At 34.2% G+C, this 13,491-nt stretch overlaps 2 long non-coding RNA genes across 2 annotated transcripts; one reads left to right on the forward strand and one right to left on the reverse strand.

The window, feature by feature from the left end:
• Positions 1–7,828: 7,828 nt before the first annotated feature.
• On the forward strand, positions 7,829–13,217 carry LOC134260544 (uncharacterized). Its single transcript, XR_009990575.1, has 2 exons — positions 7,829–8,025; positions 12,338–13,217. It is a non-coding gene; the product is annotated as an uncharacterized LOC134260544 (long non-coding RNA).
• On the reverse strand, positions 8,568–9,998 carry LOC134260286 (uncharacterized). Its single transcript, XR_009990525.1, has 3 exons — positions 9,794–9,998; positions 9,255–9,310; positions 8,568–8,660 (listed from the first exon to the last, which is right to left on the reverse strand). It is a non-coding gene; the product is annotated as an uncharacterized LOC134260286 (long non-coding RNA).
• Positions 13,218–13,491: the final 274 nt, after the last annotated feature.

The raw sequence follows: 13,491 nt of genomic DNA on the forward strand, positions 1-13,491 counted from the left end.
TACACAAGCAAGGGAAGGTAACTAAATGCATTAAATGACCCAGTCCTTATATCAATTAAATGATTTTCACTCCCCATCCCATTTTATACATGAAAATAAAGTGGAGACAGAATTAATGCTCTTATTTCCTGTAACAAAATTTCTTTTTGAGAATGTAGGTATTAGAAAAAAGGCTTTGAAAAAATGCAATGTTCTTGATTTTTGCAGAAAACATCCCTGTCTGAATATCTTTAGTAAGGAATAAAAATATATGCATAACCCAAGATCCAAATATTAGAACATGATTTTTGATCTTTAGAAACAGTTTTTCTTAATATTGTTTCATATTTTGGATCAGAGGTTTTGCTCAATGTGAAGTTTTGAAAAAAAATCTGCGGCTTCAGTTTTAGGCCATTTACAAGGAATTTACGGGATATGGTAAAAATTTTATGCCTCATAATGCATTGACTAGAGGGAAAATTACGTCATTTTCAATAGATATATGGTCGCCACAGTCGATGTGATAAATACTGCGTTGTCAACCTAAACAGAGCTTTTTTGGTTTTTCAAGAATCGCCAGGGCTAAGGTCCTAAGTGACTTTGCTCTTGAAATCATCACTTTTATCCAAATGTTTTGTTGGATAATCATATTTTCTTTTTGCTGTACAATATTTAAATATTGAGCAGATGTTACAGATAAAACATTGAATGTAGAAATTTAGTTCCAGATGTTTTCCTATTTCATATTGTTGTACAATTGGTACACAGCTGATATCTAAATAAAATATGACGTTCAAACTCCACTTCCCATTAGGCTTTATTTCAACGTTTTGTTTCCTTTTTTCGGTTGTAAAATGTCATTCAACTTCCAGTTTTATAGAATAAAAATAAAAACAGGGAAATAAATCAATTATAATCAGAAAAAAAAACTTTCAATCCTCACTGATTTAACTTTCTCAATTTGTTGGTTAAAAAATCAATAGAATATGAGTTTTTTGTTAGGACGGCTTTGGTATTGGTTTAAAAGACATATGTATAGATAACCTTCAATTTAAAAAAAAGGAACGAGTACATGGATCTTCGGAATAATGCATAAACGTCATTTACACCTATTAAACTGAAACTGTCGTCCTATTTAACATTTTATGATTAAACATGTCTTAAATTTTACGTTAGTTTTTTATAGAATAAAATTCAGATATAAGCAAATTTTACCTTTAAAACATTGCTGTTTCAATTTCAATAGTTATACGGATAACAATGCTAAATTTTAAAGAAAAAAAAATAATAAAAAAAAAATAACAAATCTATTTTTTTTTTCAAATCATATTGAATATTAATCCAACTTAACTCAATATGAGTTAAGTTGTATTATAGAAATGAGTAGATCACCTTTTGTAACATAGATAAAGAGGCATAACTCTTGCAACATTTAAACATCACTTACTTTTGACACTACCCTTCACAAACATTAAACTTTGACGCCATCCCCTGTTAATACCAGCATATATACTACGCTCGCGCCAATTGCAAATTCTTTCTGGAAATTCTTCTCAACAAAATTCAGACTAACCACCATCGAAGGAATCCTTCAAACTTTATTAGCCATCCTATAATTTTGGTAAAGTATTTAGATCATCAAAGCTACGGTACGTACTTACTTCCATTTATTTTGATTTGGTTGACGTCATTTAGGCTTGTAAAATTGGTAACCGATTTCAGCTCCACCATCATCCTCTCGGCATTTGCCGCCATCATTGTTGCATGGTTTGTTTGAATTTTTAAGAAAACCTAAGGTATTTCTGTTTAAGAATAAGAATTAACGATTATAATGGATTAAAATGATTTTGAAACACAATAAAGACTGCACTTCATAATTTTATGATAGTACCCAACATTAAGATTTGTCGGGCCCGTGCAGGCCCGCTTAGCTAGCCTTAGGCTACCATGCATATTATAACAGTGAATGTATTAGTCTTACGAATTCCTAGGGAATGTTGCGGTGTAGCAAAAGAAAATCCAAGTCACCCTATGCTAGGCCTGTCAGGACCCCAGTTGAAAGGTCCATTGCAGTCACGGCCCTGTAGCAACCTCTAATGATAAAACGTCGCTTAATGATAGAAATAGCATTAAGCGTTGCAATTGCAACGCTTAATGCCAAAAATTATTGCATTAATAGCTGACATAATCAACAGCTAATGCTAAATCGCCGCTTTATGATAGAATTATATCATTAAGCGTCACAAATGCAGTGCAACATCGACGCTTAATGAAACAAGCAAATATCGACATATTCGACGCTTAATGATACACACTGATGTATCATTAACCGTTGCAGCTGCAACCCTTAGTGATATAAAATTTAGAAATCGCTCGTAATATCTAAGAGAAACACACATTCACCTTTCCTGAACAATGAGATATCACTTGTAAAAATATTTATATACGCCCTTTTGCTACATGTATATAAATAGTAATTAATGAAGTTTTATTGTGTTTTCTATTTAGTCAAGGGAACGTCTTTAAGCCACGGATGTTTAAGAGATAGCTGGAAGAAAGAGATACAAACAAAGAGATAAATAAAATGATATTCAAATCCTTTAAAAGAACCATTTCTAAACTGAAAATAGAGAGGCAAACAAGCAATTAAATTCCTTTTAAATTTATACAATGATTTGAATAGTCAACCTGAAATATATATATGTTTTAGATTTGATACCACTTTACACATATCACTGTTAACGTTTCAGATATACATATCGAGGTTTTCACTATTGCTTCGTTTCTCCAAATTCCGAAAAAGAGAGACATCAATATTGACAACTTATGTTTAAGGATAATAACAAAGAATACAAGTACATGTAATACATAGAATAATATATATTGTGTTGAGAAAACGGTTCATTTATGCTTTCATAGTGAGCCGTGTTACTTGAATACATCACTGAAGCATGATTATTTTAGAATCAATTTTGAATTCTAGTATTTATCAAAATACAATATACATATTGACTGAGGTTGAAGAAGCTGTATTTTTTTTTAATTCTAAATCACGCATATTTCATTTGTAGTATATTTTTTTTTCTTTCGATATATAAGACTAAGTTTACATCTGACTAATATTAAAATGAAATAGATTTAAATGAATATAGTTCTTTTTTCGGTACAAGAGAGACCCTCTCTATTAATACTGGTATTCATCAGAAGTATTTCGTTCACTGCAAATGGGTATTGAAAGGTAGCATGAAAGGTCCGACTATGCTTTACTTGCATTGGTGAAGACTTTAATGAGCTACAAAATAATCTTGTCTCATGCAACTGCGGCCAGATTGGGAGAGGATCGTACATTTTGACAGTGGTTAGCGACTTTCCAAAGTTTTCACTTTAGCAAATCAAAGTTCCAAAGTTTTCACTTTGCTTCTCTAGTTAATTATATTAAACTATAGTAAACTATGAAGTTTTCTATAGTATTTTTTTTTGTTAGGGACATGTCCGCTATCTAACATCAGCCATAAGTGAAAAAAAAACTGTCTAAATTTCAGACTTATATTAAGCAGAAACGACTAACAGGCGAGTATAATGGTACATGTATACCGAAATAGATCATTCTTTACTGACAATTGCAGTGAAGACAGATTGAAATCTTTCTGGTTAGGAATAGAATTAACAACTTTTGAATAATATAAGACATTATTGTTTCTAATTATTCTAAACATAAAGTACAAAACTTTGATATCCTTGGACTCTTGGTATTTAAGGCATATGGTATTCTTGGCGCTACATAATTAGATGTTAAATCGATTCCACATGGTCAATAGCTCATCTGATTCTATACATAACAAGAGGCCCAGGGGCCTCATCGCTTACCTGCGCACATCGACTAGGAAAAAGCACATATCAGATAAAAACTGAAAGTTTACTGGGGGGGGGGGGGGGTTAACACCCCTGGGTGTCATGATTTGAAAAAAGTAGAATCTACACTACATCTGGATGTTTCCATATAAATAGAAAAATATCACTAATTATGGCTTTGAAGTACTTGAAAAGAAGATTTTAAAAGGTGTCCCTCTATATCCCTATGTAAAACTTTGGTCAGCCATTTTGGGCCCACCCTAGCCCCAGGGTTTATGATTTAAAAATGCTTGAATCTACACTAACTGAGGATGATTTCACATAAGTTTCATCTTTCCTGGCCCAGTGGTTCTTGAGAAGAAGATTTTAAAATTTTTTTCCTATATATTTCTATGTAAAACTTTGGTTAGCCATTTTGGCCCCACCCTAGCCCCGTAGGTCATGATTTGAACAAACTTGAATCTACACTACCTGAGGATGATTCCACATGAGTTTCATTTTTCCTGGCCCAGTGGTTCTTGAGAAGAAGATTTTTTTAAAGATTTTTCCTATATATTCCTATGTAAAACTTTGGTCGGCCATTTTGCTCCCAATCTAGCCAGGGGGTCATGATTTGAAGAAACTTGAATCTACACTACCTGAGGATAATTCCACATGAGTTTCATCTTTCCTGGCCCAGTGGTTCTTGAGAAGAAGATTTTTAAAGATTTTTCCTATATATTCCTATGTAAAACTTTGGTTAGCCATTTTGGCCCCACCCTAGCCCCGGGATCATGATTTGAATAAACTTGAATTTACACTACCTGAGGATGATTCCACATGAGTTTCATCTTTCCTAGCCCAGTGGTTCTTGAGAAGAAGATTTTTTAAAAATACTATTAATTTTTCATTAATTCATAAATATCTCTCCTTGGATGAGGGCTTGGCCCTTCATTTGAACAAACTTGAATCCCCTTGAACCAAGGATACTTTGTGCCAAGTTTAGTTGAAATTGGCCCAGTGGTTCTTGAGAAGAAGATAAATATATGAAAAGTTAACGACGACAACGACGACGACGACGACAGACAACGGACAAATTTTGATCAGAAAAGCTCACTTTAGCCTTCGGCTCAGGTGAGCTAAAAAGTAGCACAAATACAAGGAACGAAAGAAACACAGAAGTCTTTCAGTGAGCTGTCTAGTTGGCAAAAATAAGCACGAGCTAGATTTTTTATTGCAATGACATTTATTTTATTTTCATTTTTTATTGTTATAAAAAAACAATACTTTGATTGGAAATAGTTACTTTAAGACCCTGGGTACCACTTGTAATTTAGATGCTAAAAAGAAACGTAATTTGCATATAAAGCACGTCTGTGGGAAAATTTTCCAAGTATAGAGGAAGGCCTTAAATTGAGAATAAAAAATCCCCAATCTTCCCAAAAACAATAAAGAAATACTAGTATTTAACTTACGAAGGATTCTTCTCTGGTTTCTTACTAGATGGAATATTCAAAGTATATTTGTTGATATGTCATATATTTAGATGTAAGAGGTTTAAAAGACCATATTTTTCTTTCTTCATCACAATTATACACAATTATACAACTTGAAATAGAAATGGTAAACTGCGTTTGAAAACTAGCAGGGACTATATTTTTGGCTTAATGGTGGCGTATGAAATTTAAATATCTTCTTTTCTGCCACTCAAAATTATTTTAGAACATTGAGTTTGCTTTTAAATGCTTCAAATCCAAGTACAGATTTGAGCCAAAAATCCGTAAAAAGTCTTAGTAAACGATCAAAACGGTTAGTTTTTGTATCATTTTGTACCTTTATGTTCCAACTTTACTATATGTGAAAATTGGAAAAATTTAAACACATGTATAGGAAGCATAATAGAAATAACTAATAAATCCTAAAAATTTAGGAAAAATAGAGGATATTCGGATTAGCATATATCCATTTTATTTAAATTACCCATGTCAATTTGGTAATATGATCTTATACGCCATATATGTTAGTATCTTTCTGTGCAAAAATAAAAAAAAAACATCTTTTGAAGTAAAAGTAGGGATCGCATTATTGGAAACAGTAACTTTTAGCTCTACTGGTCAGAGACTATTGAAGAGCTTTTGCGATAGTAATGCGCCCGTCCGTCTAGCTGTCCGTCTGTCTGTAAACATTTTTTTAAACGCTACTCCTACTACAGTTTTGTCTGATTTCAATATAACTTGGCACACAAATATACTACAATAAGATACATAGGATATTTAATCGGTTTTTGATTTCGATGAACAGTGTTGCCATGTTTACTAAAAATAAAATTTTCTATGAAATTTCTTTGAAACACTACTTGTCCTACAATTTTTGTCTGATTTCGATATAACTTGGCACACAAGTAGACTACACTTAGATACATAAAATAGTACATCAGTTTTTGATTTTAATGAACAAGGTTGCCATTACTAGTAAAAATAGTAATTTCTGTGAAATTCCTTTAAAGCGCTACTCCTTCTACAGTTTTGGTCTGATGGTAATTGCTTCTTTTCTCATCCTTTGTTATAAGTACAAACCAGTTGGGCTACAGTCTTGACAGAGATTTCTGGTTTAATGTAAAGGTCAGACGACACGTTCCTCAAAAATATATAATTTTTCTTAAGAGATTGTCATTGAATAGTAGGTACTTAAACAAGATTCCTCGCAAAAAATAAGGATACCTTACCAGCCATTTGGACAAGATACCAAAGATTCATATTTCTTATATAACCCTTATGTTCATTTTTTAGAGATTCACAAACATTGAATCAATGGAAACATACGGAATAATTTGTAATTTAAGTCATTCCATGATGCCCCTCTTTTTATAATCGTATCCCCCTTTCTGCATATCATGAAATCCAATTCTATCAAATTATACGGCCCACATACATGTGCATCTTCTGCTAGAACGAAAGAAATCCATTTTCTTAGGTCGGATAATTACTGAAATAATTATTTATAATCTAAGATATTAAGTCTTACATGTATCTAGTTACAGAAATAGCCATTTCCGGGTTTATTTCAAAGTCTATGAAATAATATTGATAATTCTTTCAAACCTTAAATTAGTATTAAGCCGTATTTCGTTTTGAAAATATCGATTCCTAAATATTTTGAACGATTTTGAGTGAAGAATCGCGCGTTTTCGTTAACAATCGTGTAAGATCGTGTAACGTGTAGAATCGTGTGCGTGAAGGATCGTTCGTGTAACAGGTTTAATCGTGCATTAATCGTGCGGGATCGTTCGTGTAACGTGATCGTTCGTGTAAGTTGCCAACAATAACGTCGCAGCCAGTGTAAGCTGTATCAAATCTAAAATAAAAAGTTTGGAATATTTAAATATATTCTATATATTTTAGGATGAGTATTTAAATCATTCTATCAAATTAAAAGGAATTTGATTGCTTGTTTGCTTCTGTATTTTCAGTAAAAAAATTGTTTTTTTAAAAGGACTTGGATATCATTTTATTTATCCCTTTGTCTGTATCTTTTTCTTCTTACTATCTAACTATCTGTCTCTTTAACATCCGGGGCTTAACGACGTTCCCTTGACTAGATAGAAAACACAGTAAAACTTCAATAATAACAATTCATATAGCACAAGAGTATATATAAATATTTTGACAAGTGATATGTCAATTTTAAAGAAAGGTGGATGTGTGTTTCTCTTTGATATAACAAGCGATTTCTAAATTTTACATCATTAAGGGTTGTAACTGCAACGGTTAATGATACACCAGTGTGTATCATTAAGCGTCGAATATGTCGATATTTGCTTGTTTCATTAAGCGTCGATGTTGCACTGCATTTGTGACGCTTTATGATATAATTCTGTCATTAAGCGGCGATTTAGCATTAGCGGTTGATGATGTCAGCTATTAATGCAATAATTTATGGCATTAAGCGTTGCAATAGCAACGCGTAATGCTATTTCTATCATTAAGCGGCGTTTTATCATTAGAGGTTGCTACACGGCCCCCGTGATCACGGCAACCCAGGTGTCACAGCCAGCCACCCAGACTGCTAATTCATCGGTGGCAACCCTTAATCCTCCCGAACTCCCACAACCTCCTGAAGTCCCACATTCAGCTAGCAAGAACTCCGAATCCTCAGTGGCAACCCCTAATCCACTTTCTATAGGGGATATTACAACGGAGCAATCCTTGACATCAGGTGAAAACCCTTTAATTAGTATTACAGATGAGCTTGGGGTTCATGTCCCCCAGGCCATCAAAGAAAAAATTTGGTCAAAGCAATTTATTGATTTGGCAAAAATTATTATTTCAGAAAAAGATAATCAAGATACATATAAATTATCAATTGTTGAAGGGCAATTGGTCATCGAACCAAAAACCAAAACAACCAAAATCATTACAATGCAAAGTTGGGTTGATGCCTTTTTAATATTCGCTAGTACAGTGCTGCTATCCTATAAGTTGACAGTTCTATCCTATCCTATCGTGAATCCTGCTAAGATCACAGATACATGTACATGAAATTTGTTTAAATTAAAATTTATCAATGTTTTTATTACACTTGTATAATGTTTCACATGCATATAGTTTGGCTTTCTTAACCGTCGCTCAAATTAAAATTCAAATGTCAGAGTTAATGTCAGAGAGATGGTCATAAACCAAACAGTTCTTCAAATGTCAACAATGCACAGAAAACACAATGATCTCCTTAATAAAAGCACCATGATTTCAGACTAAGAACTCCGTGACACTGGTTTGAACATCTTTTATCATTTACTCTTACAGCATATGGCATGAACTGCATTCTGTACAGCTGTAAATGTGCAGGGTTTCCTGAAGAAAAAAAAACAACATAAAATGAAATTATAGACATGGTGATTGTAAATTTTGTCATACACATTTCATACAAATTTAACATGTTTAAAATGTTTTTGATTGTGACTATCTTTCTCATTTCATGTATAATTGGTTTTAATTTCACCTTTTTCTCTCCCAAAAGTAATGCATATAGAAATCATTAAAAATAAAATCTTATACTGCAACCTCAGTCATATAAAAGAAAAAAAATCTTATTCAACATAATTTACTTGTAGATTTTAATTCACTTTATCTTGTCAACTTGCTAACAAGTATGAATACATTTGTTTTAGTGACTTTTCTCTATTTCTGCTGGTATTTATCTATTTAATGTTTTTTCTTGGTTTTTTTTTTTTTTTGGACTTGAAATTTGAATATGAAAATCTATGATACTATAACATGATCACCAGAAAAATTCAACATTTCTTTTAGTTTTACTCTAAATATTTTTGAAAGAAGAAAATCACTTGTTCCGAGTAACTGCAGACATGTCGCGTCAACTCAGATGATGATGTTTATGTATTTAAATGACCATGTAAAAATACATGATAAAAATAAAACCATACATACTTTTTAGGTTGAAATCCTGGTACTGCGATGACGCATGAGTGTAGACAATCCATTTTCTGTAATGATTAAAATGACAAGATTAACTTATGTTTCATAACTCACAATACATCAAACATACATGTACAATATGTATTTGCACTGCTTAGTGGGCTCATTAAACATTTAAGCAGAAGCATTAGAAATGGTCATGATGATTTTACATTCATTACACAGAAATAAAAAAAACAACTATTTTCTGACCTTATTAGGGAAATGATAAGAGTAACAACATGATTTAGGCATAATACATATGATTGTTTTAGTCTTAGAGCTCATTGATAGCTGATTGAATCATATAAGAGAATTTGTAAATATTACAGCCCCCCCCCCCCCCCCCCCGCGCTTCTGTCTACACTACTTCTTTTTCCCGCATCCGATTTTTGTTTATATAAATAAATAAAATAAAATGTTTATATTTTAAGACGTGAGAAAATTGTTTAAAGTGATAAATATGTATAAAAATGCACACATGCACTGTGTACAGTGTGAAGTATACTTACATGATATCGCACATCATCTATTCAAGTCCGCTGCTGACGGTTCCTGTGGAATTATCCAAACAAACAGAGCATATTTAACAGAAAAACATGTTAATACACTTTTACACAAGTAAGAATCGGTTAAATCATCCAAACAAGCTGAAGAAATACGGTCTTTCGATGCCTGGACTCTTCGTTGTTTACGTTCCCAATTCTTCCGGTGATCGTTCACGGTTAGATCGTACGCCGTGTTACTCGAAGTTTATAATGTAAATATGTGTTTAGAGAAAAAAATGTTATATTTTCTTTTAAAAAATATATAAATATTTCTTTTGTAAACATTTTATACCTATTTCGTTTTTGTAATTTATTCTGAAATATGAATAAACCTTTGCTCGAATCTGATTGGCTGTAGGATACAGGATAGGATAGGATAGGATAGGATTGGATTAACTTCTATATGTTTCTATATCGTGAATCCTCAATCCTGAATCCTATCCGATCCTATCCCATGTCAACTTGTGGGATAGCAGCACTGTATAAACCTAGCTAGGATTCCTTCAGATATTCAGGGCATATTGAGATATATACACACAGTGCGCCTAGGCTACAGCCGAAACACAAGTGCTAATTGGCTTGAATATGACAGACAGTTCCGTCTCAAAATGTCCAAAAATACATCACTTTCTTTTGGCTTAGTCGACGCAGAGTTGTGGCTAATATACATGCAGGCCCAACCTAGCCTCAATGCCCCACAACCAAAATCATCACTTAAATGCTTTGATTACAATCTCAAAGGCTCATGCTCCAAATCACAGTGTTTTATCAACATGCACGCATGCACTGTAACAAGACCCATCCACGTATACACTGCTGGGCCTACCAGTCTACACTTACTCAATCTTCAAGGCCTAATACCAACTACCAACAGTTTAACACTAGATTAAATCTAACTCGCCCAACTGCAGGACAGCAAAATTATGCTCAACAATCTTGCTCGAATTTCGTCCCTATCGCCCAAGGCAATACCAGTCACCACAACAAGATTTAACACGCCTAGGTTCTACATGTACTCCAATTAAGCTCCCAGTACTGCAGAAATACCTAGCTTTGTACCCTCAAGTTCAAGATGCCCCATTTTTACTCAATGGTTTTACATCTGGTTTTCATCTGAATTATGCAGGCCCTCGAGACTATTTACAGCCAAAAAACATGAAGTCTGCTAAGGAACATGTGGAAGAATTATTGTCAATTATTAAAAAAGAAATAAGCTTAGGTCGCATGGCAGGCCCTTTCCCTACCCCCCCCCCCTTCTCCAACCTTAGGTGCAACCCGGTTGGAGTGTTGCCTAAAAAGATGGGGGGATGGAGGTTGATTTCAGACCTATCAGCACCAATCGGTAGTATCAATGAACAAATTGACCCAATTTTATGTTCAGTCTTCTACAGCTCTTTCGACCGGGCAATTTCCATGATTCAAAAAAATGGGAAAGGGGCATTACTCTGTAAGATGGATTTGTCCAGTGCATTTAGATTATTACCAATCCACCCTACAGATTTTTCCTTATTAGGTATGTGTATTCAAGACAAATATTATTATGATATGTGCATGCCATTTGGTTGTTCCATAGCTTGTTCAACATTTGAAAAACTCTCATCATTCCTGCACTGGTTAGTAGCACAAAAAGTCAGAAATCAAAACATCATTCATTACCTAGATGATTTCTTATTTGCGGGGAGTCAAAATACTCCACAATGTTCTCAACTCGCTGAAACATTTAAGCTAACCTGTGGCGAACTAGGTGTCCGAATAAATGATAAAAAAAACGAGGGTCCCTGTACAAGATTAAGTTTCCTAGGGTTGAAGATTGACACAGTAGAACGGGTAATCTTTATTCCTGACAACAAAGTTATAGAACTACAGTATAAGCTTACCTCACTGCTTTCATCCAAAAACGTAACACTCAAGGAAGTGGAATCACTCTGTGGGTCCCTAAACTTTTTTGGAAAAGCCATCCCAAGTAGCAGAGCATTTAATCGCAGGTCTTACAATGCAACAATTGGCATTAAGAAACATTACTTTTTGATAAAGGTTACCCAAGCCGTTAAGGATGACGCTAAAGTTTGGCTAACATTTCTTAAAGGCTACAATGGGCGCTCTCCATTCCCTGAACTATCCTGGTCAAGTAACGAGTCCCTTAACCTTTTCACCGATAGTTGCGGTTCCTACGGGGGAGGTGTAATTTTTCAGAATCACTGGGCAGTTATTTCCTGGCCAGAATCATAGGGCCCAGATATTCGAAGAGATATCACCTTTTTAGATCTAGTACCGATTCTGTTGGCCATTTGGGTTTTGGCGGATTATTTTGCAGCAAAGAAATTATTGATAAATACCGACAACTTTGCTTTGGTTTATATTCTTTATTCCCAAACAAGCAAGTCTCAAAGGGTCATGACACTTTTAAGGCCATTGATATTGCGTTGCATTAGGCATAACATTCAGATTAAAACTATCCATATTCCAGGTTATCAAAACTCTATCGCGGATTCAATTTCTCCATTTCAGTGGGAAAGATTCAGAACCTTGGCTCCTCAGGCAGACAAAATTCGAGTCAGTATACCTCCGGCATTGACAATTCTCTTAAACAACATGTAGAAAGTTTGCTCGAAGCAGCAGTATCTAAAAATACTGCTTCAACATATCAAAAGGGCATTAACTCTTTTGAAACCTTCCGCTCTAAATACAAGTTTGCCTTGACTTGGCCTCCACCAGTCCATCAGATTATTAATTACATTGCATACCTCCATACAAACCATGTATCACATGCCACAGCAAGATGTTACTTAAGTGATATCAGTTACAAAATCCAGTTATAGGGGGGGTTGGGGGGGGGGGGGGTTGGACAACACTAAAGCCTTTATAGTTAAGAAAATGTTGGAAGGCTTCCGATGGCTAAATCCAGCAAAAGACCTAGATCCCCAATTTCCCTACGAATGTTGCATCAAATGGTAACAATTCTACAAAGAGTTTGTTTAAACACCTATGAAGCCGCAATGTTTTCAACTTTTTTTATTTAGCATTTTTTGCACTGCTGCGTATTAGTGAATTTGCTTTCACCAGTAACTTTACACCAGTACTATCTTTCCAAGACTTCACCATTGATCAAGAAAAAATTTCTTTGTTTATCAAAGGTTCAAAAACTGATCAATATCGTAGGGTTACCACATTACAAATTACATACAGTCCTCAAAGTGCATCTTTATTTGAGCATGCACACAATTTTTTGTCAATCCGACCCCAAATACAAGGCCCATTTTTCTGCCATATCAACGCTAAACCTCTCACCAAATATCAGTTCACATCACTCCTACACAAAGCCGTGAAATTCATCGGTTTAGACACATCTATATTCAAATCACACTCATTCAGAGTAGGTGGGGCTACTCATTTATATTCACAAGATGTTTCTGATGAGGACATTAAGTCCAAAGGTAGGTGGAGGTCTAATGTATTCAATTCTTACATTAGATTATAATGGTTATCATCATACCTGTAACATGCCGTATTCTAACTGAATACCAGTTTTTCAGGTCTACAGCAATGTACGTAAAAACAGTCTCCCTGTCATGGCACTAGGGCAAACTTTTGTCCGCTTGTAGAGGATGTCTTCATGTATTATATTAATCTACTTATCATACATGAAGACATATGGCCGAACT

This window comes from Saccostrea cucullata, unplaced genomic scaffold (assembly GCF_032062105.1).
Source record: "Saccostrea cucullata isolate Sc308-1 unplaced genomic scaffold, CSIRO_AGI_Scuc_v1 ctg3167, whole genome shotgun sequence".
Classification (NCBI taxonomy): domain Eukaryota; kingdom Metazoa; phylum Mollusca; class Bivalvia; order Ostreida; family Ostreidae; genus Saccostrea; species Saccostrea cuccullata.